Raw genomic sequence first — 27,435 nt, 5'->3', positions numbered from 1 at the left:
TAAATAAATATGATGCTGAAATATATTGTAACATATATACAATACACTTGTGTTCAACTCCAAACATAAGAGAAGGAGAGAAGAATGATAGGGAGACAACAAATGAATGATGGGTTAAAGGTTCTCTCCATCTTCCCTCCTCGCCCCTTTTATTGGGAGGTGGAGGTGAAGGTTTTCATTCGTTCCCCTTGTGCTAATTATAGTTACAAGTGAGTCCTTCAAACATACAAATGGGCCTAAACACTCATAAATAAATCCCTAGGATTAACGAATTGGGCCTTTCTAACTAATTAGGGTTGCTTATATATGTGTTAGATATATGGGCCCAAGGTACTATCACCACCCATATACTGGAGTTGATGTTAGCCAAATTAACTAGACCTAGAGCTTAAAAAATAATATAAAAAGCCAAATTAACTAGAGATGATGTTAGGCAAATAAGATGGGTAGAAAAAATACTCTAAATAGCTAGCAAAAATAAAAAATAGCAAACATCATTGATGTCTCTCTAGATCTACATGAGAACAAAAAACTAGTGAAAGAAATGTATAGATAAAATATTAAAAGAGTTTAGGGATGGCACAAACTCACCTCTCAAACCCAACTTCTTCAATGGTTCATAGAGCAAAACCTCCCCCTCTTTTTTTGCAATTTCTGGCCTCCAAGTCAGCTCAACAATGGCGCTTGGTAGCTACAGTCACGTGAGCAGCACTGTTACGAGGAGAAAGAAGTATATTTGTAGTGGAGTTATTTTTAGAGGCGGTTGACTAAGAGTGTCGTAGTTAGTAGTTCAGGCAACATAGTTAGGCTGTGAGCAGGGTGCCGCTGTCTGGAGTTCATCTCCATGGAGCTGAAGTTTTCATATATTGGCTTATGTGTTTCCAACCATGCAGTGGCGAGGATGCCGTATGTGTTGCAGATCAGGGCCCCAAAGATGGTTCAATGTCGTATTTCTCTGCATAAATGCAAGGAGGGGTGTAGATGTAGGCGCTGATGTCGATGAAATAGCGGTTGTATGGTGCTATTGAAGAATGAAGATGTAACACCATGTGCTACTTGGGTGATGTTTGTGGTTGAGCGTAGGATGCCAGGGCCTATCCAGATCAATTGTATCGACTGAGGGGATTGATTGCACCTTTGTTCATGTGGCCCTTTGTCTGATGTTACAAAGTCTGGCAAACTTGCAACGCCGTAGGGTGATGGTGTAGTGTATAGGCATCCAAACTCTATGCTATTGTTGGTGTAGATGGCTCCGCTAAAGCTGGTTCTAGTGGTCTATTGTTGAATGTCGGTGTTGTAGCAGTTGCCTATGGATGCATCTGTGTTTAGTTGCTTCCTGCTACGATGATTCCTTGTCCTGTGCTAGGCCAGTACGGATTTCTAGTGTCGCGTTGCTAATGATGGAAACAAGGTTTGATGCCCATCGGTGCCATATTCACCCTTCTTGTTTTTAACCGCATCATGAACGAAGTTGGTAGTTGTGGTTGATGTTGGATTCTATGGGGGGTGTCTTTGTGCTGTTGTCATTGCTGTAGATGAGGATACTGCTGATGTGATTCCATCGATAAGTGTTTTCAGATCTTCCTGCTTAGTGACGAATATATTTTTGAAGACGTTTTCTTTAATCTTTGAATCTCCTGACAACTTGGGATGCTCCCTCTTTTCTTTGGTAAGAGCACACCCAACCATCTTTGTGATGTCCTTGTTGTCATCCTTGAGTTCCTCTGTGGCAACCTTCTCTTCCTGCATTGGCATGGTTATGGTGGTGGCGCTAGTGGTGGTGGGGGGCGAGTTTGTCGCTCGGCATGTACCCGTTGCTAACGATCTGATCAGAGCCACTCCCTTTTGATTGCATCTAAAGTTTGGTTCTGCCGGTGTGCTGATCTCTCATTAAACTGGATCTATTGTTGCCGAAGAACTCTTGAGCCCATCGAAGAATTTGTGAATTTTTTGCCCACTTATCGGTGACTTTGTGGATGTCGTCCTCCCATGGAGCGTGCATGCTCGATGTTGCTCAAGCAGGTGTTGAGGTTGGTGAAGTGCTCATTCACCTCCTTAAAGTGTCTGCTAGAGTTTGTGGAGAGCATCGCGATCTGCTTCTTCATCTCGGCAATCGTGGTGGTGCTGGCCATCGAATCAATTTGGTCTCCAGATACCAGGTGTCACGGTCCTTTCTAGGGATGGCCGATTAGGGTGACTAGGGCTAGTGGTAGGGCCACACGAGCAAGGAAAGGAGAGAGAGGAGGCAATGACAGAGAGAAAGATAGAGAGATAGGGGAAGAGTTTCTATTTCTTGCTTAAGATTGAAATGTTACAAAGCCCCTCTATCAATAGTCTTAGGAGACTTAGCTCTTAAGCAATCTAGACTTAACCTCCAAGCAGGGGCGGATCCAGGATAGGGACAAAGGGAGGCTAAATAGTGAAGATTTAGGGCTAGAGCTAAAGATTAATGGTGATTTGAGGCTAAGCAACAGTGATTTAGTATAGAAATGAGGCTCACTGAGGGGGGCTGTAGCCCCCTAGCCCCCTTGTGGATCCGCCCCTGCCTCCAAGCAACCTCAAATAGAGTACGTCCTTATAGATCTAGACTTCTCTTTTACAAGCAAATCGATCGTTTTATATCTTATTTTCTAAACAAATTCTATTTCTATTTTCCTATTTTTTCCTTTATAAGTTTGGACTTTTTCTTGGCCGGTGACGTGTGTGAACTACATGTGGGTACTGTTCACGCCAGCCCCATTTTGGGCCCTACCAAGCGCCTACAATACAGTGAGATCTATTTCTATCTCTCTCTAATTGTCCTCTCTCAATCACACACACTCGGTGATGATAGGGTGGTGGCAGCTCTTCGAGATCTAGTGGCCTAGACCTAGAGGTGGCAGATAGTGGCATGGGCATGGTGTCGACGGTGTGGGCTCAGTGGGCAGCGGCGGCAGCGTGGGTGGGCTTAGTGGGCAGCGGTGGTGGCACTGGTTCAGCGGATAGCAGTGGCACAGGCTCGCTAGGATCTGGGCTCCCCGGGCTAGGCTTTTTAAAAACAATGCTATTTTCATTTCCAGAGTTGTGTGTTAGAGCAACTTGAAGAGGTCCCTTAAAAGTTAACCCTCAAAACTTATTATTGGTGGCTCTCTTAAATCAATTGGACCCCAAAATTAGTTTGGTCCACAACAACTCCCTAATACTTTGCCCCAATACTGACACATCATTAGTTAGTTGGATCATAGATTGGATTAGTTGGATCATGCCATTGCTTTGTGTTTGTACGCTGGTGACTTCTCCCAACCTTTCTTTCAGTACACGTATGTGGGCACGCAACTCCTAGAGTTTAGAGCCCTCTTGGAGATGCTCTTAGACCTGCCAACGTAAATGTTTATTTAGAGCATCTCCAAGAGTCTTTGTAAATCTCAATCTCTAAATCATCATTTGGAGAGTGATTTGCATAAAAATCGCTTTATATATCTTTTCACTCTCCAACAGTTTTTCTCTATATCTCAAGCATACTCTAGAGAGTCATTCTCGTCTTCTATATTTGGCTAGCGAAAAAATTCAGAATATAAGATGGCTATATTTGGATGACCATTTAAAAAAGTTATTGGAGAGTGGTTTTCACCAAAATTTCTATTCCTAGGATTTAAGAAGGATATGGAGAGTCTCTTGGAGATGCTCTTACAGTGTTATAGGTGGTGGTGGTGTCCACCTCCAGAAACTGTATCTGACAGGTTTCTATTAATCTTACTGAAGTAGTGGTTTACAATTTTTAAGATATGATCTCGGGAGGCAGAACGATTATCAATGCAGTATTTTATTAAAGAAAAAGTCTACATAACCCCCTAGCGTGTTAAAGGTGGTCTACATATCCCCTAAACTCTAAAACTAGGTATTGCACACATTAAACTTTGTGAAATCAGACAAATTAGCCCTGGGTGGTATTGGGAGATGGTTTTGCTGATATGGCAATCCACGGTGGCTAGTTTTGATGACATGGCATCCAGACCCACCTAAGGCCTGGATGAGGGCACTCCCCACTGCCATCGCTAGCTCGCGCTCGCGTCACATGATAGCTGGTTTTGATGACATGCCATCGCTGGCTCATGCCGCCATGCTCCCAGTCCGTGCTGCACTCGTGCCGACTTCCTCCATCCCGACGTGGCCACCACCATGCTCCATGGCCAGCCTTTGACTGCTCTCATTCACCATTGCGATGCTAAACTAGAGCCCTCACTAAAGGTCAGTAGACGGTAGAGTCGGCAGTGAACCTCTTGATCTCCTGGATTACTTGTGGACGCGCGGGTCATGCAGGCCGTGTGCTGTGCCCTCGTAGTCCACGTAGAGCCCGTGTGCGAGGATGTCCCGGTGGTTTTTCTGGTCACCGGTCTCCATTGGTGCCGAGCTGAGCTCGCGACTTGGCGCGCCATCTCTGCTCCTGGCCTTCCTTCTCCTTGCCTCGTTTCAACTCCGTGCTAATGGCCCATGCCTCCCATTTGTACAGTTTGGACAATGGGAGTGCCGTCATTACGGGAGAACGTAGATTTGCCGAGTGCCGCCAACTTTGCCGAGTGCTGGACCGGGTGGCACTCGACAAAGTCTAGCACTCGGCAAAGAGTGGCTTTGCCGAGTGCCACAGAGTGCCCGGCACTCGGCAAAGGGCGACACTCGGCAAAAGCCCTCTTTGCCGAGTGCAACACTCGGCAAAAAAAATGGCACTTGACGGCCGAGCCCGCCTACGCCGTGAATTTTTTTTAAAAAAAATTCTTTGCCGAGTGCCGGCCCTGGTACTTAGGTAAAGAGGGCCTTTGCCGAGTGCCAAGGCCCTGCACTCGGTAAAGATCCCTTCTTTGCCGAGTGCAACTTCCTAGCACTCGGCAAAGGACCTCTTTACCGAGTGCCAGGGCCGGCACTCGGCAAAATATTTTTTTTTGGTTTTTTTGACCCATTTTTTTTGTGAGGCCTTCCCACATTATTTAAAACTCCATGTTCAAATTTGGGACAATTTTGACTTTTTTGGTATATTTTGTTAGTTTTTTTTGGTTTTATTGAATTTTGTGGAATATTTCAAATTTGAACTGCAGGTGCATGGAATAATCGAATTTGGTCGTTCAAAAAATGATATTCATGATATTTGGTGTATGTTGAGGCCGTATCCAGGAACTCACATGAAATTTCGAGCATCTTGTTGACGTAACATGACGAGGTACCTACAGGGAAAAGTGTATTTAAATTATATAAAATCCAAACGTAGTCCGAAAATGACGAAACTTATCAGAGCGTCAGTGTTATCGCATAGTAGAGTCTATGGTAAAAAATTGAGAAGGTTTCGAGCAAGTTGCGATGTCGGATGCCTAAAACCCAGACATCTCCACATGGACTCCTGGCCCGCCCATGCCCCGCCCCGGCCGCGCCCCGCCCCACCCCGGTCGGCCTTCGGCCACTGGTTTCAGGGCCACCCCGGCTGCTCGGCTGCCCCAGCAGCGGCAGCGCCCGGCCGCGCCCCCGCCTGCCCGGCGCCGGCCCAAGGCAGTGGCCCCGATGAGCTCGTCCGTGGCCCTAGAGGAAGGAGGAAGAAGGTAGCAGGAAGAGGAAGAAGGAAGAAGGAGGAAGAAAAAGGAAGAAGAAGGAAGAAGAAGGAAGAAAAAGGAGGAGGAAGAAGGAGAAGAAGAAGGAAGAAGAAGAAGTAGAAAAAGGTGGAGGGGAAGGAGAAGAAAAGGAAGAAGAAGGAGGAGGAAGAAGAAGGAGAAGGAGAAGGGGAGAGGGGGAGGAAGCTGAGGTGGAGGGGACGAACGTTCATCCATGTCGTCCACGCCGTTCGTCCACTGTCGTCCACGCCGTCATCCCTGCCCTTGCCGGAGGAGAAGGTAAAGCCGTAGGGTTGTTGGCCATCAAGCCATTTATGTCGTTGACGGCCTTCGTGCCGGTTTTGTGCTTGTGTTGGCCATCGTGCCACAAATGTGGACGTCGGCCATCGTGCTGACGGTTTTTCTTGCAGGTTTTGGAAACCTCCCCGTGCAGGGGAGGTTCTGCCAAAATTTTCAACTTTTAGTGATGTTTTTCTTCTTTTGTAGAGCAGGACCTGTCGGAGGGGACCCGGAGCACCTCGGCGACCCTGATTGTCTTCGTCGGTGTTGCGGTCCTGCCTACACAGCGCCGACTCGCCACTGCACCGACTCGCCACTACGCCGCTACCCTGTCTCCACCGCCACCCTAGGTATAATTGAGCTCTCTTCCTTACCATTGTAGTACGTAGATCGGTGTAGCCTAGTTAGGCGTCTCCCATCCGAAACAGATATGGTTGGAGGTATGCGGATCTTTGCATATCTATGACCGTATCTATTTCGGATTGTCCATGTTTTTTGGACAGCCCGCGGATGCGTAGATGGGTTAGTTTCCATATTCTGCTCAGATCCGAGACTGGAGTTTTGACACCACCTCACTGTTGTTCTCCAGATACACACTCTCCCTTCCAAGACGTGTATCGGAAGAACAATGGGGAGGTGCTACCGAAATTCTATCTCTGGATCGGAAGTAGAGCATGGAAACTAACCTCATCTACTGCATCTGCGGGTGGGATTAGGACCTATCCTCACCTATTAGACAGTAGGCATGCCAGTGCAGATGCAACTGATGGTTATATTACTCAGTTATGTGTATATGCTAGAGGATGGATAACCGTGAGTGGATGTACATGAGACGCCCAAGTCAGGCTCAAATCACCTGTGAATGGATGGATAAGACCGAGAAATTCTTGGACCATGCATTTAAGGCAGCTAAGGGAGCGAGATACACGTTCTGTCCCTACAGCCAATGTGAAAACAAGAAAAGAAAAACAAGGGATGTCATGGTGCAACATCTTTGCAAGTATGGATTTATGCCAAACTATACCCGGTGGGTGTCCCATGGTGAAGCCTATCGTCCTAGAGAGGAGGCCGTGAGACGACGCTTGGAGGCATTTGACGGTGATGGCGGGGTACCAGGATGGTTAGGTGACTATGAGGATGCGACGTTTGCTGAAAGGCCTACGGAGGACGAGCAAGGAGGAGGAGGAGGAGGAGCCAGAGCCAAGCGCTAAGGACATTCTTGGCCATGTTGGATTCAGCATAGAAGGTCCTACATGAGAAGACAATGGTTTCTCAACTAGATGCCATTGGCCGCCTACTAGGGTTGAAGTCCCAGCACAACATGATTCGAGCCTGCTTCGATGCTATGATGGCAATTATTGGGGGGCTGCTTCCGGAGGGTCATCATCTGCCGAGCAGCTTGTATGAGTCAACGAGACTCCTTCGGGCACTGAAGATGCCGTATGAGCAGATACATTGTTGTCTGAAGGGGTGCGTCCTATATTAGGGAAGAACACAAGGATGCAAAGTACTGTCCAAAGTATAAATCCTCTAGGTATGTGGAGGTATACAAAGGTGATGGAAAGAAGGAGCAGAATGAGGACATCCCCATGAAAGTCCTAAGACACCTTTGATCATACCGAGGCTCCAACGGCTATTCATGTCCGAGGAGTCCGCGAAACAGATGACATGGCACAAGAATGACGTTCGATACAATCTTGACAAGATGGTACATCCAGCAGATGGTAAAGCATGGAAAAGCTTTAATGGCAACCATCGTGGCAAAGATGAAGAGGCCCGTAATGTACGTGTTGCGCTGGCAACGGATAGGGTTCAATCCTTATGGAATGATGTTGGCCCCATACACTTGTTGGCCCGTGTTCGCTATTCCTCTCAATCTCCCCCTGGGGCCCTACTTCAACTGGCAAAACATATTCTTGACATGTTGTTAATTCCTAGGACACCCAGGAAACAAAATGGGTGTGTACATGCAGCCTATTTATGATGAATTGATCAAGGGCTTGGAATGAAGGCGTATGGACTTACGACCGAGCTACAAAGAAGAACTTCAGAATATATGTTTGGTACCAGTACTCCATGCATGACTTCCTGGCGTATGGGATATTCGTCGGCTGGTGTGTCCATGGGAAGTTTCCATGCCTGGTATGCAAGGCAGCTCTACAGTTCATTTGGTTGAAGAAGGGTGGGAAGTTCTCAGTCATTCGACAAGCATCGACAGTTCCTCCCTCTTGACCATGCATTCAGAGGAAGACACCAAACTTCACGAAAGGTGTCACGGTGACCGACCCTGCACCTTCAGAAGATGACTAGTGCCCAGGTTCATGCTCAGATAGATGCTCTCATGCTCCCGGTGCAGAAAGATAATCCAAAGAAGGGTAAAAGAAAGAAAGTTAATCCAAAGAAAGATAATCCAAACAAAGATCGCTTTGTGGGCTATGGTGTGGAACATATGTGGACTCATAAGTCGGGATTAGAGAGGCTTCCCTATTTTGATGACCTTATCCTTCCACATAACATAGATGTAATGCACACTAAGAAGAATGTCGCCGAAGAACTTTGGTCAACACTCATGGACATTTCTGATAAGACAAAGGACAACCCTAAGGCCAGAGTAGACATGGCAACACTATGCGACAGACCAAAGCTGCAGATGCTACCTCCAAGAGACGACAAACCATGGAAAAGGCATAAGGCTGATTACGTCTTGGAAAAGAAGCACAGGACAGAAGTGATACAATGATGTAGACGTTAAGTTTCCCTGATGGGTTTGCAGCGAATCTGAGGAGGGGAGCGAACCCAGATACTGGCCTGAGTCTTAGGGATGAAGAGTCATGACTTCCACATATGGATTGAGCGGCTTCTTCCATCAATGGTTCGAGGCTATGTCCCTGAGCATGTCTGGAAGGTGCTGGCAGAGCTGAGCTTTTTCTTTCGCCAGCTTTGTGCTAAGGAGATATCTCTGAAAGTGGTTGAGGAGTTGGAAAAAACGGAACCCGAGTTGCTCTAGTAAGTTGGAGAAGATCTTTCCACCTGGCTTTTTCTTGTCGATGCAGCATTTGATTTTGCACCTCCCAAACGAGGTACGAATGGGGGGCCCATGCAGAACCGTTGGTGCTATCCAATCGAGAGATGTCTAAAGACTGTTCGCTAGAAATGTGGAAACAAAGGCAGGATTGAGGCTTCCATAGCAGAGGCATTCATTCGTGAGGAAGGTGTCAAACTTCACAACATTGTACTATAGTGAGAAGCTTCCTAGCGTGCATAACCCACCCCTCGTTAAAACGAGGACAAAACTGAATCGACCCTCAGCCTATTCAAAGGGCAACGTGGGAGATCAAGTGGAGCGGCCAAAAAGAGGCTGACCAATGAAGAGTGGCGCAAGATCATGCTCTATGTTTTGACTAACCTTGACGAAGTCGATAAGTATCAGGGGTAAGTTCTCAACGAACTTGTTACATACTCTATAAATTTTCTACATCCAACAACCTTGTTGCTCGTCGTTCTTTGACTTTTACGTTCCTTAGCTCTGTAATATTGAAACATTGGGGTCAAATGTTGCAAGCTGAGCTGCAGCAACTTTGGGCCCAGCAGGAGGCCCAGGAAGCTGAGCGGGCGGCTGAGCGGGCCGAGCGGGAGGCCGAGCGTTAGAGGCTACAAGCTGTTGAGGCCCAGCAAGAAGGTTTGCTCAGGTTTGTGCAACAACTTGGGGAGCAACAAGGTTGGTAGATCCCACTACACCTGCTTGCACCACAGCCACTAAGGATGAAAACGGTCGGAAACGGTCGAAAAACCTCTCAACCGTTTTCTACTTCTACATTTTGAATACAAAAACGAAAACGAAAGCGGTAAAGCCAGACACGAAAACGAACACGAACTTACAGAATATCAAAAATTTCGAAAATGAACTAATTAGAGCGGAATTATGTCGAACACGGTCGGTATACGAAAAATCAATACGGAATATTGACCCATAGGACCAAGTGCATAACAATTAATAAGTACATAACAATTAACAAGTACATAATAATTAACAAGTCCTACAACTTTCTTAAAAAGTATCTCCATTTGACACGACGTAAGGAAGATATGATTTTTTAAGGCAACAAGCGCTTGTACGCGATTAATATATCGCTGACTTTGTTTAATTTTTTTTGAACATCTTCAAGACATCAAATGAAAAAACTAAGAACTAGAAAGTTGTAGATCTCGTTATGAGCTACAATTTTCATACAAAAATCATCTTCACTCGAGATCGTATGGAAAAGATATAATTTTTCTAAGGATTGGACTTGTAGTGGGCCAAATTTGGTTTAAACCAAATTTCGAATTCGGGATATTCCGAACTAAAAGTAGAAAAGTAGAAATCGGTCGAACAAAGCCTAAACTGAATTCGATCCGATTTCGAATTTGGTGTTCCGAATTTTGAATTCAAATTTAGTATTCCGTATTTTGTTCGAAAATACGAATTCGCTCGGGTCAAATGTAGAAAACGATGCGGTTCGGTTCGGGATATTTTCTTTCCATTTTCATCCTTAACAGCCACCACCACAGTCTACTCCGGTGAGTATATTTTACTTTCTGTGCTCATGCTTAGTGTCAAACCTAGAGATGGCCTTCGTGCCGGATTTATTGATGTGTAGGCCTTCGTGCTGAGTTAGTTGATGTGTCGGCCTTCGTGCCGGAAATGTGGTTGTCGGCCTTCGTGCCGACGTTTTTCTTGCAGGTTTTGAAAACGTCCACGTGCAGGGGAGGTGCTGCCGAAATTTTTAACTTTTCTTTAAACTCCTTACATTTTTATCTTGTCACTCACGTGCAATATCTTCTTTTTTATGCAGCGGACATCGGGGGCGGCGTCAAACCAGGTCGGAGGGTCGCCGGCATCGCAAGTCGGGCCATCTGCACCAGGACCGTCGCCGGGATCGCACGCTGAGGCGCAGTTGCCGTGAGCCGCTTGTGGAGTAGTTTCTATGTATCGAACTTGTGAACTATGAACTTTTGGTTTGTAATAAATTAGTGGATTTCGGACAAATTTGGTCGTTTGTAATATATAAATGTGGTTTCTAATTTATTGCTATTGAATTGTGGTTTCTATTATATATATATATGCATTGTTGTTTAAATGGAAAAGCAAAAAAACAAAAAAAAAAGAAATTTAGAGGTCGCTTTGCCGAGTGCAATGACCATTGCACTCGGCAAAGAAAATTTAAAAAAAAATAAAAAACACGCTTTTCCGAGTGCAATGATCATTGCACTCGGCAAAGAAAATTTAAAAATAAAAAATAAAAAACACCCTTTGCTGAGTGCCGGTGTTGTGGCACTCGACAAAGAGGTTTTAAAAACAAACATATTTCTTTGCCGAGTGCCGGAGTTGTGGCACTCGGCAAAGAGTTTTTTTAAAAAAAAATTAGACGGACGTCGGCCATCGGCCGACGGCGTCAAATCTTTGCCGAGTGCCCGCACGGCACTCGGCAAAGCCTTTGCCAAGTGTCTGAAATTTGGCACTCGGCAAAGCAGCCTTTACCGGAAGGGGATTCGACGGAGGCTCTTTGTCGAGTGTTGCACTCGGCAAAGACTTTGCCGAGTGCAAAGCTGCCTTTGCCGAGTGCAACAGGCACTCAGCAAAGAGCCCGCCTCCAGTAGTGCGTTCATCGGGAACACCGTTGTCCACTGCCTCCGCGAACCATAGTCTACGGAGCACGCGGGCGACCACCTTTGAACCTTCGCACAACTAGCCACAAGAACCGAACAACAGGAGATCATGCAACGCCTAAACTAATGCATCTACATTCACTACTACAAAAATGATTTTTAGCAACGAGAGCTTTTTTGTAGGGGCGGCTCCACTACCAACTGCCCCTATAGTGGATGAGCTCGGGTTCCATGATTCCAGCCGCCCCTACAAATCTAACAGTAAAGGCGGCTGGTGATACGAGCCACCCCTACAAATGGGTAGATTTGTAGGGGCAGCTCACTCACTAGCCGCCTTCGGTGTTGTGATTTTATAGAGGTGGCTCAATCACCGACCGCCCCTACAGATGCTGCATGTATAAAAAGGCTGCAGTCTCCTTCCCCCTCCTTGCACACCGCCTCCATCACCGCAACGCCCTCCTCGCCTTCCCCTGCGCAGATCCGGCCTCCTCCTCACCTCCGCTGCCCTCCTCCTCACCTTCCCTGCATAGATCCGGCCTCCTCCTCACCTCCCACGCCAACCTCCTCGTCTCCGCCGCCCTCCTCCTCACCTTCCCCACGTAGATCTAGCCTCCTCCTCACCTCCCCCGCCCTCCTCCTTGCCTCCACTGTGGCGGCATGGAGCCATGGCCAAGGCAGTGCACGGGTGCTGGCTGGTGGCCAGCGGCAGATCCGGCCACGGTGGGCCTAGTCTAGTCCCCACCCCCACGTGATGAGCGGAGGCTCAGAGAGGGGCCCGCCGGAGCGACGGGATGCACCCGAGGCCAGAGGACGCCTTGGAGGAGGTGGAGGCCGAGGCAGCGCCCAAGGCGGCGGCGGGGCCGAAGCTAGGGTTCTGGCTCACGGCGTGGCGGCGGCTGACACCCGACGGCCCCTTCTGCGCCACCGCTCGCCGCCTCCACTCGAGCCGTCACCAACTCCATGCCTCGACATCATCGCCCGCTAGCTCGACATCATCGACGGCCCATGGGATTTTTGGACTTGCGGGGCGGCGACTTGGCCCAACTGTGTTGCCTGCGTCCATCGGGCCAAGCGCAATATAAGTAGCACTGCCTCGCGCTTGCGCTGGGCAAAACCCTAGCAGCGTCTCCTCTCCAGCTCCCGCCGCCACTGCGACCTCCTCTCGGTCCCACCGTTCATCGAGATTAGTCTCCATGTCCCTTTCCCTCCCGTCCTCCCGAACAATATCAGATCCGGCCTTTGATTCGGTTTTTGTGATGAGGTGGTAGAGCGTGTCAGGTGATGCGAATGAGGCTGGCGGAGGAGGACGACGGTGGCGTTGCGCGCGCGCCTCGTTGGCTTCATGATTTATCCCTGTCCCTCCTGCTGCTTTGACACGATCGCGTTGATTCCTGATGCTCTTGTGCGTTCCCACTTAGGCTGCTATCGTGTATTGGGTATGTTGTCTTTTTCCATGATCCGTGAAGCATCCCTCTCTTGCAATGCTGTGTTCTGTTTATACATTATCAGTGAAGCTTGTCTTGTAATTCTGATGTGCTGGCGTGATGGAAATCAATTCTTGGTTCTGGTCCAGGGAGGCTGGCTGTTAGTTTGTTAGTGAATAAGTACATCAGTCTGCAGGTGTTTGGTGCTGAGAGATCCCTCACTTTTTGAGTCTAAAGTTGGCAGCAATTTGGTGCTTGCTAATCAGCTGCGTAGGTGGTTTAGTGGTAGCTTAAACTTTGTCCAAGACTGCTTAGAATAATATGAGTTGAGTTCTGGTAATTAGATGGTGCATTGTTCAAGGATTCTAGATCTTGTTGATCAAAGCAGTCTAATTGCAAACTAGATGATGAAGGGTGTGGAATACTCTGATTTTTATACTCTTAGACTGTTGGTTTCACTCCATACTGTCATTTGATTGTTTTATATAAGATTGTATTCTTGCATTCGATGCATATTTATAACCAATGAAATTGCACCATGCAGGTTTTACAAACCCACACTGATGCTGCGGTTCCATCCAAAGATCTGATTTCTTCCATAAAGATCTTATATTCTAAAACAAAGGTTGTTGCTTGCTTTAAGAAAGCACGAAGTTCTTACTGACTAGTTATGTTCATTAATCATTATCCTTGTGCTCCCAGGTTCTGCCTGTGTTCCCCAGTATTGTTAATCTTCCAATAGACAAGTTTCAAAGTGCCATTTCCCGAATCTTGCAGGTTAGTCTTTGTCCTATTATGACAATATGTGTTTGTTTGAGTCAGTTTTTAGATGATTCTTTAATTGTGGTTTGAAAATGAAGCACTAGCTTGAGACATGAGTTCATTTGGCTGAGACATAAATAGAACCTTACAAGTGTATTATTGTCATGTTAAAGTTTTTTGAAACTTAAAGAACAAGTTTCTATCACCTCTTTTAGGACTTGAACTTTTCAAGTAACTTATACTTAGATTTATGGTACTGATTCATTTCAGTCGAGCATTGCATACTAATCACACATCATCCCTTTTTACTGCAGGGATCACCTCGGAATGGCCCTTCGCTTGATCCATCAGAAATTTTAATTGCAATTCATGTAATAGATCCTGATAAGGGAGGAATACCACTCAAAAAGGTCTGCTAGTTTCTAGTTTTGTTTTACAATTGACGGAGAGCCTAATTTATTCAACTGAAGCATTCATATAACTTATTATAGGTTATGGATACATGCTCTTCTTGCTTTGAGCAAAGAACAATATTTACCCGGCAAGTTCTGGCAAAAGCACTAAATCAACTGGTATTTATTTCTGGGCATATTTTTTTCCATAGTATATTCCTTATGATGAAGGGCAGGGCCTGGTGCAAGCGGTAGAGTCTTACCGCCTGTGACCGGAAGGTCCTGGGTTCGAGTCGCGGTCTCCTCGCATTGCACAGGCGAGGGTAAGGCTTGCCACTAACACCATTCCCTAGACCCCGCACAGAGCAGGAGCTCTCTGCACTGGGTACGCCCGTTTTTTTAGTATATTCCTTATGATATATAGTTGATCAAAGTAAACTTTTATAGCCAGGGATAAGAAGGAAGATAGTAACTCATGATCTATTTCTTGCTTAACCAAAAGAGATATAATCCCATCCTTTTATAGATAGGGTGACTAGACTCATAAAAGAAACCAATCTCTAGAATCAAGGAACCAACTCAATCTAATCTTATCTCTATGCTACATTTTTTTCAACCGGGAAACAATTGTTCAAGCTTTGGGAGATTTACAAGCCCAAGCCAAAGTTGCTCTATGCTTCTGCTGCGTTAAACATTAATTGTAAGTATCTTTATGCCCTCCTTTTCCTACATGTTTTTTTTCTGGAAGCAGAACAGTGTACCGTTCTGAATTGTTGACAGGCATCTCTGAATTAGTGTACTGATGGAATATGGCTCCAGCGATTATAGAAGGGTGTCAGGCATGCATGCTGAGTTGCTGACCTGTTGATGAAAGTTCTGGCGGACATAGATTTGTGGATTGAATTTTGATAGATATTCTCATGCTGCCTTTTTTTTGTCAGGCTAGGATTAGTCTGTAGATGTCAGCATAGGGCATAGTGTGCATTTCCAAACTGGTCTATCGGTAGCAAGCCAGCGTGTCAGCATATTGATAGCATCCATTTTCAGATGAATATACGGATTAACGAGGAATGTAGGAAACTGTTGTAACAACCATGTTATTGTGATATTAAATGAAGTTCTGTAATCCATAATACTACGAGCCTTACCATTTACAGTTGAAAAAAATGTAGCATATGGGTTTCTTTTATGATGGAGTTGTGCATGAAAAATATATGTTCTGTTCGAATTTGAATTGTAAATTTAATTTTTTTTACGGAAAAAATGTACTGTAGGGGCGGTTCTAGACTAAACCACCCCAACAAATCGATTTATAGAAGGCGGCTGGTGTTTTCAACCGCCCCTACAAATCGATTTGTAGAGGTGGTCATGAGAACCGCCCCTACAAATGCATGATTTGTAGAGACGGTATGGTAGGGGCGACTGGCCGAACCGCTCCTACAAATGTCCATTAGCCTGCCGCTAGAAATCATATCTGATGTAGTGATTCTGATTATCTGAGATAACAAACCATGCACGTCCACACCTTGCAAGCTTCATGCATCCATGCAAATCCCTTAGACCTCGACGTGCGCCAACCCGGCCATAACGAATTCATGGCCGCGAGCGAGCGTCGGGAGGCATGGCATCCACGAGATGACAGCAAGCGCGAGCGACGGGGACACAGCTGTGCGTGCGCGCCGCCAGCGGTGCTGTGGCGGCGACAAGCGCGGTAGCGAGTGTTAGGACAAGGTCATGAGCCGCGGAGGCTAGGGTTCACGACGATGGTAAAGAACTAACAGCTTTTTAAGTCTCATGGGCAACAAGCAGGGAAAGGAGACGGATACCTCCGCTCGGCCGGTCGCTCCGGGCGAAGGCCAGAAGGCTGCGGCGAAGGCTCCACCGACATAGGCGAAGGCAAAGGCTATGGTCCGGGTGACGATAACGGAGGTCCTGGCGAAGGCGCCCCGGGCAGAGGCACGCCGTGCTTAGGAAAGCTCCTGCTCGGCGGTGGCGCCGGCCCATGGGCCGATGGTGGGCCATCGGCAGTGACCCGACAAGCAAGGGCGGTTGAAGAAGAAGGCACCCGAAGTACCCCTAGCGGTTTGTATTAACATAGGAATATCCCGAGGATGTACCGTAACCGATAAGAGGTAGAATTATAAAGAGTAGCTTTAGTAAACAGTGCCCTATAAAAGAAGGACTCAAACTATGTAAGAAGGAGAGCAGGTGAATACATTTATGAAACCCTAATTGAACTAGGACCCACCTTCCACGTCACTTACCTTCACCCAGAGCACATGACTGGGCGAAGGCTTCGTCGTATCCCATCTGCTGGAAGTCCTCTAGTTTTTCAATAGCGAGCACCAAGGAGTCTGGCTGCACTAATATATTTCATCCTTGGCCAACTTCACCCAGCCAAAGGTGACCCATCTAGGCTGACAGGTGGGCCTTGATGCCACATGGTTAAAGCTAGCCAGCATGAATCAACACATAACCAAAACCACCCTCAAATACCATCTCAAGGGTTTTTTTGTCCGGTTTTCTAAAGTTTATTGTGCAAAATACCTGGTTGTATAGTTCAGAGGGTTATGTAGACCACCTTAGATACCTCAAGGGATTATGTAGACTTTTTCCATTTTATTAATGCAACAACTACAGACCATTATCTAAAACTTCTTTTTCCACACCAACAACTGCAGTCTTTTATCGATGCATGCAGAAACACCATGACCAGAATGTGTTGGTTTAGAGACGTACTCCTTCCATTCCAAATTATAAAATATTTTAGCTTTTTTAGATTTTTTTTTTGATACGCCTAGATATATTTTATGTCTATAGAGATATATATAGTAAAAACTATTTAAATTGAAAAATAACAAAACGTGTTATAATTTGGGAGTATCTCGGAGCCAGACCCGGCATGATGCCGACGCCGGCGTAGAGTCCGAACTGGGCACGTAACATGCAGATAGAGGCAGGCAAGGTGAGGGAGTCCGATAGAGTTGGAGTCGGATCGGAGCTGTCCACAGTACGGTGTGCAGAGACCCGGCCCAGCCCGGCCTATATATATCTCGATCAAAGGACCCTGTTGTCGACGCAAATTTTTCGTTCTCACGCACGCACGGCAGCAGCCGCTCGAACACCCAGTATACGTACGCAGGGTCGAGCACATGGAGGCCTCGACGGTGCGTGGAGGGCACCACGAGAGGGCATTGGAGCTGCAGCAGCAGGAGGAGGCGACGTTGGTGTCCAAGAGCATCTACCTCGGCCAGAATTCCAGGGTCGAGCGCACGGAGGCCTCGACAGTGCCTGGAGGGCGCCACAAGAAGAGGGCGTTGGAGCTGCGCCACCTGCGGCTGCAGGAGGAGGACGAGGACGACGAGGACGAGTACTGGGAGGAGAAGGAGGCGACGTTCGTGGCGGGAGCGGATGGAGCCTACACCAATTTCGAAATGCCCAAGAGGATCCACCGCGGCTACGACGTGGGTGTGAGCTCGGCTCGTATACGCGCCTTGGATGCCGAGGAGGAACGCGATGTTGCCTTGCGCCAGCGCCACAGAAGCCAAGCCGCCGCCATGATGCGGGACATGTACGCCGAGGCCATGGCCAAGGCTGCAGCTGCCCCGCGCACATAGATGTATGCCGCCAGTAGTGGTTTATCTATCTATCCTTACTATTACATCTAGTAGTTCCTTTAATAATTATTAACATGTTGGTTCTTCTTTAAACATCCCAGTCTTCCAATCTCCATCTGTTGTCGTCGTCGTTATCAAGTTTCCAGTGCGTTAATAATGAGCCCGTGCCATGCTTATGCGTTTTGTTTTTCTTGCAATCCTTTAATTTCTTTTCTTGGAAAAAAAAGTCAAACTCCGTTGTGTTTTCGGTTTTATGTCTCAGATCAGCCTGCTTAGCCTGGAGCATCAGACTCACGAAACGACGGCCGTGCTAGAGGATGTAGTTCTATTTAATAGTAAAAACGAATCGGACATCTCTGCATGATGTTCTGGTTTATAAGTATCATACGTGACAACGTATATGAAATCTTCTGAAATTTTTATCATAGCCACCACATAAGATATCGCGACATCTCAACAAGTTTCATGATTTTCGGACTTCGTTTGCTTTTTATAGAATTTAAAAACACTTTGCACGCAAGTTCGCGGTCATGTTTCGTGAATAAGATGTCCGAAATTTCGGGTCCGTTCCTGGATACGGCCTCACACTACACTCAGTAACATGACTATCATTTTTTGAATCATTAAATTTCATTATTCGTACCACGTGCAGTTCAAATTTATATTTTTTAAAAAAATTCAAGTAAACGAAATAAAGTAACTAAATATATCAAAAGGCCACAAAAAATCCCCAAATTCTAACGAGGAGTTCCTAGTACTTTAAAAGGGTTGCACAAAAAATTTGGAGGCCAAAAACAAAAAAAAAACTTTGCTGAGCGCCGGGGCATGGCACTCGGCAAAGGGGGTCTTTGCCGAGTGCCAAGAATAAGGCGCTCGGCAAAGAGGTTTTTGATTTTTTTTAGAAATTTCCTCTTTGTCGAGTGTCTTCACAGGGGCACTCGGCAAAGGTATTTCAAAAAAAATCTATGCCGACGGTCGAATCGGGGCACTCGGCAAAGTTGCCTCCTTTGTCGAGTGCCTCCCTGATCTGGCGCTCGGCAAAGGGGCGGGTGGGGGCACTTAGGCGAATTCGGCCGGGCAGTCCAAGCCACACAGACAGACAGCCCCCACGCGCGCCGCTCCCGGCCAACGCCGCCCCGCGCCGCCGCCCGCCAACGCCGTCACGCCCCCACGCCGCGCGCTGCCCTCCCCTCCCCGTGCGCCGCGCCCGCGGCCGCCCCCGCGCCCGCCAGCAATAGTGGAGTAGTAGTAGAAGTAGTGGTACTACTTGGATATATTCTTCTGCATGGATTGATATCCAAACTACATGGCTTCTCTTGAGACATATGTGCTTGTCGGCCATCGTGCCGTTGTTTTTTATAGGTTTTGGAAACCTCACCGTGCAGCGGAGGTTCTACCGATTTTTTTTAAATGATAGTATTTTGTTCCATTTTTGTAGAGAAGAGCCCGTCGAAGCCGAGTCGGAGTTCCCGTCGTCATGCCGGTCTGCCTACACCACGTCGCCTCGCCACTGCACCGACCCGCCACGACCCCGCTAGCCTGACTCCACCACCACCCTAGGTATAACCCCTCTTTCCATATCATGGTCGTAGATCGCGTAACCCAGTTAGGCCGGCCATTCGCACACGACCAACCGCTGCACAGCACCAGGTCGACGCACTCGAGGTTATTCCTGTTTTACTCGTCATACATTGATCTTTACACACCTTAATTAGCTTTGCATTACTGAAACATTGGAGTGAAATATTGCAGGTCCAGCTGGACCACAAGAAATGAGGCAACGTCAAGAGCTGGAGGCCGGACAGCAGAGGATAGCGGCCCAGCTAGAGGCCGAGCAGGCCGAGTGGCAGGCCCAGGCGTAGAGGTTGACGGACATTACGGAGTCCCTACAAGGGCTTGGACAACGTGTGGGCTTCTCTCTGCCAGCTGGGCTGTTGGTTCCACCTCTGCATCCTGCAGCTGCAGCTACTCCTGTGAGTATGAAAGTTTTTTACTTTCGCTTGTGCTTTCCTTGTATGGTCTCTACCTTCCTAGATTAGCTATCCAAATAATCTTGTCTCACATGTAATCTTTTCTCCTTTATGCAGTCTCCATCTGACGGTGGTTCAAATAATCCACCTCATGCACCTCCAAATGATGGAGCTAGGCCTTCACCACAGTCGCAGTGGCCGGGATGAGTGCACGTTGTATAGAGGGCACTCGGCAAAGAAATTTTTGCTAAGGGCCGGATAGAGGGCACTCGGCAAAGAAATTTTTTTTATAAAAAATAAAAAACCTTTGCCGAGTGCCTGCAGGGTTGGCACTCGGCAAAGCGACCATCAACGGGGCCGGTGCCGTGACGGTCGCTTTTCTTTGCCGAGTTCCCCGGGGGCTCTCGGCAAAGCCTTTGCCGAGTGACGATAAAAGACACTCGGCAAAGAGGGCTTTGTCGATCAATTTTTTGCCATGTGTTCTTTGCCGTGTGCCGCACTCGGCAAAGGCTTTGCCGAGTGCAATTTGGTAGGCACTCGGCAAAGAACTTGAATCCAGTAGTGCGGTGACTAATGTACGCCGGCCGTGCTAGAGGATGTACTTCTATTTAATAGTAAAAACGAATCGGAGACGGTGACTCATGTATGATCCAGGCTTTACTCTTCTTTTCTAAAGTTATTAGTTTTATTTATTCATTAGGGCAGAGATAGGGGCGGAGCTACAGGGTGGTCCCTGTGGGCTGCGGACCACCCTGCGCTCGGCCCAACCGAAGCCCATCCATGTAGTCTGTACCGGAGAATTGATCGTGTACGTCGCTTGGCTGGCCTTTTGGAATCGCGACTCGCGAGAGACCGACGGTTCGCGTATTCTCCTCCGTACGGCGTGGGTGCGGCCATCGAGATCGAGCACAGGGCACGGCGACTCCACGAGGACCTCGAGTCCACGACGGCAAACGCTAAGCCGTGAGCAGCAACCAGCAAACCAACAGCCATTAGGATCAGGTACGTACATAAAAAACCTAAGATGAAGACTCAATTGCTATTTGCTAAGCCAAAGCCCTGCTCTGTACTCATGTTTCTCCTTTTTCTTTCAGCCAGGATCGGAGATTCGGAGGATTCACGTTTCTGCAATTGGCAAGCCAGGAATGACAAAAGTGCACAGGGTATGGGTATATAAAACTAATTTAATTTTAATTTTATATTTTTTACAGTATTGGATTATTGGTTTGGTAAATTGAAACATCGTATAATTCTCATGCAGATTTGTTAAAAATGAAGTGAAGTGGTGATATTGCCTCTCTTTTTCAGAAATATGAATCAAAGAAGAAGGCTTGTTCTCAATCTCCTTTTGTGGCTGTAGCTGTTCCACAAGAGCAAATGGAAGAACAAGAAGATGGACAAGATCAAGATAGAGTGATTGAAGAAAAGGTAACTCCAACTCCAATGCCTCCAAATCCACCTCCAGTTGCCCAAAAAGAACGTATTTATGATATCAGTCGGCTTCCACTTGATCCGGGGGAAAGACAACCCATTGCAAATTATCCTGTCAATGATCAAGATGTAGTTCGACGATCATATATTATTAAAGGTCCATTCCAACCTTATGCACATCAATTTGAAAGTAGAAAAAATAGAAATATGGATCGACAATTCAATCCTATGTTGGTTTTATAAATATCCATGGATTGAATACAGTGTCAAGAAGGAAGCGGCATTTTGCTTTGTGTGCTACTTGTTTGGAAAGGAGAAAGGTAAGAAATCTGCATTTGTTGAAGGTGGTTGGAGAAATTGGAATAGAAATGATGCACTTGATTTACATGTGGGAGGTGTAACAAGTGCTCACAACGCAGCTCAAGAAAGATATAACTTATTCATGACTCCTCATGGAGCAATTGATGATAAAATTGTGAAGGTGGATAATGAGGAGCGTCGTCTCTACAAGATTAGGTTGACTTATTCACTTAGATGTTTGAGGTTTCTTTTGTAGCAAGGATTAGCATTCCGTGGGCATGATGAAAGTGAAGAGTCTAGCAACAGAGGAAACTTCATTGAGCTTTTGAAGTGGCTTGCAGCAAATAATGAAAAGGTCAACAAGTTTGTTTTAAAGAATGCTTCAGGTAATTGCACATTAACTAGCCCAGACATACAAAAAGAAATTGGGAAAATTGGTTCTGCAGCATCGAAAGGTTGCGACCTCCATAAAATACCACTAAAAGAGTTTGGCCCCGTAAAATAGCACTGAAAGTTGTCACCGTAAACTAAAAATAGCACTCCGTCAGGTTTTACACTCGGGAGCGTTAATTTGACCTAGACTCCAAAAGGTAAGTGACATTTTTGCCCTTGCCTTGTCCTCATCCCTATCCTCATACGGGAACTGCGCCGCGCAAGTGAGACAGCCACGCCGTGCTCGGTTCTGCCTGGGAGCGCCGCCTCCGCCCGTCCGCCGGCCGCCTGGGAGCTCCGAGGGCCTCCTGCGCCGGCCGCCGCGGCTTCCTCTCCTCGCACAGGTCGCTCCCCGTGTGGAGGCCGCGCCGTCCGCCGTGGGCTGGTACTCGCGCGGAGGCCGCGCCGCCAGCGCCGTCCGCCGTGGGCCGCTCGTCGTGCGGAGGCCGCGCCGCCTCCGCCCGTCCGCCGGCCGCCTGGGAGCTCTGAGGGCCTCCTATGCCGGCCACCGCGGCTTCCTCTTCGCGCGCAGGCCGCTCCCCGAGTGGAGGCCGCGCCGTCCGCCGCGGGCCGCTCAGAACACGGAGGCCGCGCCGCCTGCGCCGTCCACCACCTCCTCCTCCTCGACTGCGTGTTGCGCCGGCCGTGACTCCTCCTCCTCCAGTGCGCATGAGGTGGAACAATGCATCGATCTAAGATCCCCGACAGGTAAGAATGAAACCCTAGTTAAGAATTTCAGCTTTTCAGATTGGTGACATCATTCATTCAAGGGACAGATTCTTATAGTATTGCTAATTGAATTGAGGAGGTAGGAACTGGACATTTTGCTTGCTTTGGTTGGTTGAGCATGGGTTGTAGTGTCCAGTCTTCACACTTTTAAAGTAGATAGTTGTTTTTGGTTTTGCTTTGCATTTTTTGTTTGTTGGATTTATGAAATAGTTCATGTTTTAAGTTTTAGTTCTTAGGCTGTTAGGATGAAACACTGCGAACACATTGGTACATGTTGGAACTCTTTATCTTGAACGCTGGAAAATTTTCTTTAAAGAAGAAGTTTTAATGACATTGGACATGATGGTCATGTTGCATGGTCTCAGAAATGCATTGCTGGACCTACTCTTCTCTACCATATGTGTTTATTCTGAGTTATACTTGAAGTTAATAATAAAGTTGTTCACTAATATTTTGAAAATGCACTTTTATGTCCTCTTAATACATATTTTGTCTCGCCAGTGGCCTTCTTTGGTGGAAGTTGCAGAAACTCGTCAACTCCCTCCTATGTTGATTGAAAGATATAACACAGCTGCCGGTGAAGGAACAGCTCTTTGCGGGTTTTTTGCTGACATACATCGAGCCTGGGCAACAGTTGACAATTCATTTTTCGTCTGGTGTTTTGATAAATGGTAAACCACTAATACTTGTTTTCTTTTTCTTTTTCTTTTTTACATGTGTGATTGGCCTTAAACTGTTAAAAGGGAATACCCTTTATAACGAACTTGATTCTTACTTGGTACTCAGATTTATCTTGTTCTCAATTCGTTGTTCCGTGTTAGTTAGTCACAGCGCTATTGTTTTGTAAAATTGTTTATACAAGCCCATTATTATATTCCCTTCCATTGTCTATTTTCATATTGGTTTTGAATCAAATGATTGTATGGTCTATAATGTGTTACTTCTGAACTTTTGGCCATGCTAAAATTATACGAGCCCATTATCATTGATTTGAGTTTATTAGATATAAACAGCAGAGTTGGGTTTAATAGCAGTTTTCAAGTGATTCCACTTTCTCGTAAGTGGTCTAATGATACATTTTCCTCAATGGAGACATGCCATCCTTATTGCTTATATAATTGTTTTTTTTTCTATTTCCCAGGGATGGGCAGTGCCAAGAGCATAATGTCGATGAGCAAGCAATTTGTGTTGTTGGCCTTGCTAGGGCAAAGCCTGGGATTTTCATTGAAGCCATTCAATACCTTTTAGTTTTAGCAACTACTATTGAGGTAAGGATGATTATGATTTCCCTTGGAATTGCAACGCACATGCATACTTTGAATGGCACTTGCTAATCCAATTGATATATGAAGACGAGCAAAATCTACAGTAATATATATTGCCTGCAAAATTCAATCGTTAAGTTAAAACACACTAAGCATTTGACACAATTTCTGGATAAAATTACTCTTCACAGTATCCATTTTCTGTTTCTTATACCTAGCACACCAGGACTAAAATTTACAGGATGCTGAAACAAATTGTATCCTGGGGCTATATATAGTTTGAGATTTTCGTAGTGATATGACTGGTCAAGTGTTCAACACTGCAAGGAAGAGTGGACCATCGGATCCTTTCAGGGCATGCTTAGTTTCCTTGCCTTGCTTGACCTAGCCTCAGTAGTGGCTGGGTAACATAAAAAAGAGTCAAGATAATCAAATTCATTTCTTACCTACTAATCTTGCTGGGTAAGGTCTTGGCTAATGCAAGCGCCCACTTTGTCTACTATGACATTGAAGCTGTTCCAGATTTTCTTCCAAAAACCGTCTCTCCCTTGACCTGCATTCCCCGGCCTTCCTTGCTGTGCTTCCCTTGCCATAACAGATTGGTGCACCTTGACATGTCAGGTCGGATCTGATCTGACATACTGCCGTCCGGGACCATAAGCCCAGCTGACTGCCCATGATAGAAGATGTAATTAAATCTCAACACATCAGTGTGTTTGGTTTATCTCATATCATCAAAGGATAAAATGAGATCTATACCACATAATCGATTTCTTTTTTTTCCTACATGCAAAATGATTTGATTACATTGATGTTCTGTAGTAAAAGAAAGGGAGGGTGTGGTACTTCAAAATGCAAGAATGCTTCCAAAAAGTCCAAGAAGAATGCTACAGGAACCTCTACTTCTTCTGAGCCCCCTACTGAACTTGCTGTTGAACCTAGGTAAGTTAAACTTTAAGTTTCATGTTTTAGCTGAATTACCCTACATGCAAAATGACTTGATTACATTGTTGTTATGTAGGAAAAGAAAGGGAGGAGGTGGTACTTCAAAGAATGATATAGGAATAACCTCTACTTCTTTAGTCACTCAATCACTTGGTACAGCTACAGCTAGCCCCTCTACTTCCTTAGCCATCCAAGCACCGGTTAGTCCAGGACCAACAACAAGAAGGATGGCAGCTTCTGTTTCTACACCAACAAGAGTCCAGGGCCAATAACAAGACAAATGGCAGCACAACTGGATACATCACCAGGAGGCATTGCTAGGAGGGTCATCATAAACTAGGCTAGTGTGATCTTGAATCATTTTATTGAACTGTTGATGTATGAAAAAGTCATGTACTAAACCTATTTTGGGCATGTGTTGGACCAGACCAATATGGTTCCTGTACTGTGAACTTATCTGGCCATGTGCTTGCAAGATGTGTTGGTCAATATTAGTCCATGTGTTGAACCAGAATATTTTTCATGTGCTTGGTCAATATTTAGTGCATATGGTGACTTGTATGTGTTGAAATGCTATCAATTCATCCCTGTACTTCGTTCTTATGTTTTAGAGCTCCTGTACCGGTTTGGGGCTTGATTGTTATATTTTTAGAGCGCTTGTAACGGTTTGGGGGTATTTTGGTCTAAGTTAACAGACCTAATGCTCAAATCTAACAGAATGGTACTTTCAGTTCACGTGTGCACCTTTCAGTGGTATTTTACGGGACCGATGTCTTTCAGTGGTATTTTATGGAAGTCGCGATCTTTCGATGCTACAGAACCAATTTTCCCAAAGAAATTATTCAATGTTGTGCAATGGAGACTAGAGATCAAATCATTAAGAAAATTGGGGATGATCACTTTACAATTTTAGCTGATGAATCTAGTGATGTCTCTCATAAAGAACAACTAGCCCTTTGCTTGCGTTATGTTGATAAATCAGGAAGGCCATGTGAGCGGTTTTTTTTTGGAATTGTTCATGTAGATGATACTACTTCTTCATCACCTAAGGAAGCAATTCAATCTTTACTAGTTAGTCATGGTTTGACTACAACTCAAATCCGTGGGCAAGGCTATGATGGAGCTAGTAACATGAAAGGAGAGATTAAAGGGTTGAAAACCTTGATCATGAAAGAATCACCATCTACTTATTATGTTCACTGTTTTGCACATCAACTCCAATTGGTTCTTATTGCTGTTGCCAAAGAAAATGGTGATTGTGTGTGGTTTTTTGATGGAGTATCCCTCTTGCTAAATATTGTTGGTAGTTCTTGTAAGCGTCATGTCATGCTTCGACATCACCAATATGACAATGTCATGAAAGCACTTGAGTGTGGTATACTAGAATCTAGAAGTGGGTTAAATCAAGAGATGGGGCTGCCTAGACCTGGTGAGACTCGGTGGGGCTCCCATTATAAAACTGTGGTCAACATGATTGCTATGTATCCCACAATTCATGATGTACTCATAGCTCTTGGACGAGATACTTGACAAAGGGGTGATTGGCCAAAAATACATACTATGGTTCGAGTATTTGAGTCATTTGATTTCATTTTCAGTGCTCATTTGATGCTTGACATTCTTGACACACAAATGAATTGTCTGAGTGTTTGCAAAGAAAAGACCAAGATATTCTTAATGCAATGTCACTTGTCCGTTTGGCAAAGAGTAAAATGTAGCAAATGAGGTCTGAAGGGTGGGTTTCATTTCTTCTAAGGGTTACAATATTTTGCAGCATATTTGGCATTCAAGTCCCTGGAATGGAAAATAATTATGTGCCATATGGTAGATCAGCACGTTTTGCTCCAAACCAAACAAATGATGATCATTTTAGAAGAGAAGTATATTTTGGAGTCATTGATAAAATTAGTCAAGAGCTTGATAGTCGGTTTGATGAGGTAAATATAGAGTTGCTTACTTGTATGGCTGCATTGAATCTAGCAGATTCCTTCGCTTCTTTTGATGCAAACAAGGTACATAGACTCGCTGAATTTTACCCTAATGAGTTTCAAGCTCTGACTTGCTAAGACTTGATTTGCAACTTGAAAACTTTATTGATGACATGAGAAAAGATGAAATGTTCAAAGGCCTAAACAATCTTGTTGACCTCTCAGTAAAACTTGTTGAAACAAAGAGGGATAAAGTTAATCATTGAGTCTATTTACTTATCAAGTTGGTATTGCTTCTACCGGTGGCTACTGCAAGTGTCGAAAGAATATTTTCTGCAATGACCTTTATCAAGAATAAGTTGAGAAATAAGATGGATGATAGCCTTTTGGATGATTGTCTAGTGACTTTTATTGAGCGAGATATCTTCTTATGATTGAGTGAAGAAGAGACCATCAACACTTTCATGGCTATTAGAAGGCGCATGCCTGACAAGAATAAGAAGCAGTGACATATTGTTCTTCAACTCCTGAACAGAAGCGAACTCCTGAACATATGAGAAATACTACAACGATGAGGAAGGCTAGAATCATGTATGGTATACAACCCAATCCATACGAGAAAAACGACTTTCCGCTATGCCAGAATTGATAATCACTGCAATAATTATTGCCGGAATTCATGATGGCAAAGGTTAATTGGCAGCGATGGAGGTGGTTTATCACTGTCGAATCAGCGACC

This window comes from Miscanthus floridulus, chromosome 13, assembly GCF_019320115.1.
Source record: "Miscanthus floridulus cultivar M001 chromosome 13, ASM1932011v1, whole genome shotgun sequence".
Taxonomy (NCBI): Eukaryota; Viridiplantae; Streptophyta; class Magnoliopsida; order Poales; family Poaceae; genus Miscanthus; species Miscanthus floridulus.
The sequence above is the reverse complement of the archived record's forward strand: the minus strand, read 5'-3'. Positions refer to the sequence as shown.